We start from the raw sequence: 5,635 nt of genomic DNA on the forward strand, positions 1-5,635 counted from the left end.
TTTTTACGTTTTTTACCTGCCGGACATTAAATTGAAAAAAATCCGAAAAATTTACCACATAGGAAAGGCGCCCGCTGCCGTGGCGTAGGTTTCTCACTGAAAATCCTCGTCCCCCGGCGGCTCCTTTTTTTGAATTTTCTTCCTTTTCAACGGCGTTTTTTGGGAATTTCGAATTTTTTTTGAATTTTTTCGCAATAATATTTGAAAATAGATACATTTAACACATTTTAATGCAATAAAAATTTCTGGTAGGAGTCCCCCTTTAAAAAACGAGCTGTTGGCTGACAGAAGATATAAACAATGAAACTTCAGACTGAATGAGACAGTTGTAACAAAATCCTCATGAAATTATAGCAATTTTTTAGAAATTCTGAAATAGTAAAGATTCTAAAACCTGTTGTTTATTCTAAATACCGAAATTTTAAAAGGTCTCTATCATACAAAGTGTCGAAACAGAAAAATTTGTATACAAAACGAATTCGAGATTTTTTGAGCGAAAATTCTAAAAAGAGAGGTTTCAGAACACAAATACATGGAAAAAGTTTCAAAACTTTAGAAATAAAAATCTACCAGTTATAATAAATTTTTTGAAACAGAATAAATTCAGAAAAACAGAATTCGAGTCTAACAGAAAATTGAAATGTGATATGAAATTCGAATAAATTCTTCAATTAACAGAAAATTTCAGAAATGAACTCTTGGTCCAAGAATCTGCTTTAAAAACTAAGGCTTTTTTTGGTTACGAAATCCTTGAGAAGCCCTATGTTACTATACGAAAACAAAAAAGGAAAACAACTGAAACCGATAGTCATTTATCAAGTTTTTAAATGTTTTTCCACTTGAACAGATTCAAAAAAAGTCAAAAAGAGAAAAAATGGGCAAAACGTAGGCATGACGCAATAGGAAGTATGGAAAAAGAAGGACCGAAAAGTTGAGATGGACCATTGGAGCAAGCGAGAGAGTACTGGAAGGCAAGAGACCCAGAGAAACGGAAGAATTCTCTCTCTTCAGAAGGAAACAGCAGCCTGCTGGCGGTGGAATAGCAGCCGCGCCCGCTTTTTTCTCTCATCCACTCTCTCACTTTTCCGTACTATTTCTTTTTCCGCGCCGCCCGTCTTCTTCTTTTTCTCTTTGGTCGTTTTACATCGTGTTGTATCACTTGGAAATGAGAAATTTGAGAGAAGAGGAAGAGACGCAGATGGTGAAAGATCAGAGAGAAGAGCAAACGGTTTGGAATTACTCGCGAGGAGAACTAATAGGATTACTGTAGAGTGGGACAGTTACAAGGTCGGAGAAATGTGGAAGAGATATGGAGGAATAGGGATAAAGGGTTACTGTAGGGTTTTGGGAGTTCAATAGATCTGAAAAGGCATTTTTGTAATTTTGAAAGTATTTGCAATATTTGAGAAACAAATTTCGTTGTCACTGTTGTTTAAAAATTTTAATATGTAGATAGCGTTTTTAAAATTTGCTTTTTTTTGCTTGAAAGTTAAATTATATGTACATATTTTAAAATAATTCAAGATTTTAGAAGCAGCGAATTCAGATTTTTAAAGCTTAAATATGATATTGTTGAAACAGGTGAAAAGCATTTCTTTTTTGAAAATGTTTCTAAAATTTGAATGTTTGTTATTATAAGGATTTATTGGGATCATTTCCCACTAAACGTTTGTTTATTGAAATTCTCTAACGAGTTGGTTCTGAACCGATTAAATATTTCAATTACCTATACCTTCACTATTATTGAGGAACAGTGAATATACAAATCATAAAGTTTTGGAATAGAAGCCAAAACTTCAAGCTTTCAGAGTTCATGGTTTTTTCAGGACTTCACAACAGATTCTATAATGCATATCAGACATGAGCGGAATAAAAATTTTGAAAACCCGGAATAAGGAATAAGGAAGAAGGAATGAAATTTAAAAATCAGGAATAAGGAATAAGGAAAAAGGAATAACAATTTAAAAATCCGGAAGAAGGAATAAGGAATAAGGAATAGAAAAAACACCCGGAATAGGGAATAAGGAATAAGGAATAAGGAATTCCGCTCATGTTTGATGCATATCCAAGGAATCCAATGGAACATATAGAAATTGATAATTTTTTTTGGCATGCTATTGAAACAGTAGTAATTTTTAAATCTTATCATTATTAAACAGGTTCGTAAAAAAACGTCGTTTTCAAAGGAGTTTCCGATTGAAAATAATTTTAAAAACATGATTCTCGATGAATAAATTATTTTTCGGAGCAAAAAAAAAAATTGCAATGCAACCTGTGGGCCCACCCTGTCAAGTTTGAGCTAATTTTTACTTGGCTCCAGCACATGATATCAAAAATATGTCAACTGATAAAATTTTTGTGATATTATGATAAACAATTTATCAGTTGACAATTTTTTGATATCTATTACAGGAACCGAGATAAATTGGTTCAAAGTTAAATGTCAAAGGGACCTTCTTTTACAGTTTTTCAGGTGTATCACTTTTTCGAGAATATGCACAATTTTTTTGAAAATACTAATCGAATTAGGTCAATATGTGCCTTAAGAACGTATTAAATGATTCATAGTAGTTTGAGGTAATAAACTTATAAAATTAAAACGACTGAAATTGAAAATCCTATTACATTTTTCTGAAACAGTAAATACTTTTCAAATGCTGCTATTATACTCATCTATTGTCAATTCAAAAAGATCGCACCGGTGAACACACAAACAAACAAGTAAACAAGGGGGCGGAGCGATCCGCCCCTTTTCGCAAAGGCGCCGCGTAGTTTTTCGACGGTATTTTAGCAATGCGGTTTTTTTGTAATGTAAAAAAAAAAAAAATCATGTGCTGGAGCCAAGTAAAAATTAGCTCAAAAATTAGCTCAAAAGCGATCTTTTTGAATTGACAATAGATAAAAATTAGTTTACGAGAAGCAAGGTGTGAAGAAATTTTTGATAGAAACTGAAAAAGACTCTAAGACTAAAAAAAGACTATGAATCTTATTTTATGTTTCTGAAAAAGTCATTTTTATCTAACACTTGAGGAATTCTATATTTCTCTGTCGCTTCAGACAGGACTAGTTTTTTTTTAATTGAGAAAAAAGTCTTGTTATCACAAGTTCGAAGTAGCTTTGATAAAAAACATAGAAATTTGAATCAAAATCGGTCATTATATATGTGCTAAAGTGCGCAGTTATCAAAAGTTATATTATAAAATTAGAAGTGCTTATAAAATTAAAACGAATGAGATTGGTAAGCTCTGATCGAGAATTCAGTTTTCGAAAGGAACCATCGAACATTTATTGTCATCAATATAAGCTGATTCAACATTTTTGTGAAACATTAAAATATGCAAAAGATACATTTTACCAAAAACAACCACAAGAAGTCAGAATTTCGAACTAAAAGGGAAAATCTTTGGAATCAAACTTTGGATGTTTGGAAAGGCATTCAAACAATTGAAATTTAAAATGAAACAGGTCCTTTTATGCGTTTGAAACCGTGTCAAAAATTCTATTGTCGAGCATCTTGGGACATTTAAGAAATTCCCGAGTGTTGGTATACCAGGCCGCTTACAAATCAAAGATGATTATTTTAAGGACACTATCTTCCCATTTTGAAACAGAAAACATATTTTAAAAAACAAAAAATATTGGTATTCAGTAGTTTCTCATTAAGTAGTTTCTCTAATCGCTAACTTCTTGGTGTTATAGCATTTAAAAATGCCCAAAATAGAGACTCAAAAATTTTAGCACATCAAACTTGGTGTGATGCATTTTTTAAACAATTCAAAGAATTAGATTAATAAATCAATTTGAAATCATATCTAAAATTCTATTATATATAAATATGATAATCTGTCATCATTATCAGAAAAAAATATTTTTTCAGCTATTATCACCAAATTTTGAAACAGAAAACAAAACTCTGAAAAAGTACAATTCCTCCTAGCTAAAAGCATTTATCGAAAAAGACAGGAAGTATATACCCAATCCAACATCTCTTTTTCTCCCATTCCCAAATCCTCTCAATCCGTTAGAAAATGCAAATTGGCCTCTCATAAATCAGACCGTTTCTTTTTATGAAATGACCCAGCCAGCCACCACAAGAATATTTTTATTTCTCTTTTTATTGCATTTCTCTCCATCATGATATATTATTATGATTGAGGGGACTGAAACCGGTTGGAAGGGATTTCTTTTTTGGAAAAGGAATCAATTTTTACTAAAAAATAGTTTGAAAAATGAGCCAGTTGACATTAAATTTTAGGTGCAAAAAAAGTCCCGCAACTTTAGCTTTGATTATCTCAGTTGCAAAAATAGCCATCAAAAAGTGGTCAACTAGTAGAATGTAGGAAATTCAATTTTACATAACTTCATAGTTGACAGCGTTTTTGTATCTTCACCGGGAACATAGATATATGAGGTGGAAAAGCGCTTGTGAGCTCATTTCAAATTGAGGCAACTTGTGAATGAAAATTTGCGTGAGATAACTGAAGAATCCATTTGAAATCTCATCCTAGTAATATGATAGTTTGTTCTTCTTTTTTCAAAGTTCAACACAGATACAAAATGAAAGAAAGAAAGAGAGAAGAGAAAGAGCAAAAAGGATAAAGTTTCAAGGGAGTGACAAACACAAATCAGCGAGGGAGGAGACAGAAAGAGGAATGCAGTAAAGTATCACTTCACAAATTTTTAAGATCCCAACTTTTTGTAACACTGTAACATTTAACTTTTTGAGGTGCAAAGATTTTTGAAATGAAATCAACAGGGAACTAGAAATAGTTGGGTGTGATTTTCTGCAAAGTTTTGACATGGGAGAAGGAATTTTCAAATATTAGAAAAATTATTAAACACCTATAACATATATTTGTATGAGTGAGACTGAATAACTATTTTTTGAAACCGTGTTTTTTCAAATTTCTAGAATACTTACAACTACAACTACCGTAACCTAAACAGGTTTGACTTTTCAGGATTTATTGGCCGGTAGTGGAAAATCAGTGGAAAAAAATGATAGAAAATGATAGAAATGATAGATTTTGTTCAAATAAGCAGTTTCCGAAGTTATTTCCTGTTGAAATTATATTTCCCAGCAAAAAACTTCAGTTGATATTTTTTGAAACCGCGAGTTTTTCCCAATTTTCGGCGGTACTCGATAACAAAACTGTAACATAATAAAACTGGGCATAATGAAACCATACTTAACAGGCCTTGAAATCTCCGATTCTCCATCTTCCTTCCCTATTCTGTGATACCTCCCATTAATTAAGTCATTTGGGTGGGGTCAAGCATTTCCAATAGGACACAGAATCAAAATTTCAGTGTTTCACGAAAAAAACGAAAATTTCAAAAAATTTTAATTTTGGAACTTTGTGCTCAGATGTGTGTAGGCGGCATTAAGATAGACTTAAAAACCGTTTTGCAAAGGTTCATGAAGTTTTCTCAAGTTTGAACATAATTTTGAAAATTTCGATTCTCAACCCTATATGTATCCTATTAGCTAGGAGGCCCAGGACACCATGGACATGAAGCGCTCGGTAGTCCATGACTACATACTACATACCACTTTAGGAGTCCCATATCCCTTTGAGTTATTCAAGTGAATGTCCGAGACACACAGACACACGGAAAAGTTTCCTTAGTAAGA

The sequence above is a fragment of the Caenorhabditis briggsae genome (genome assembly GCF_000004555.2).
Source record: "Caenorhabditis briggsae complete genome, chrI, whole genome shotgun sequence".
NCBI classification, from domain to species: Eukaryota; Metazoa; Nematoda; class Chromadorea; order Rhabditida; family Rhabditidae; genus Caenorhabditis; species Caenorhabditis briggsae.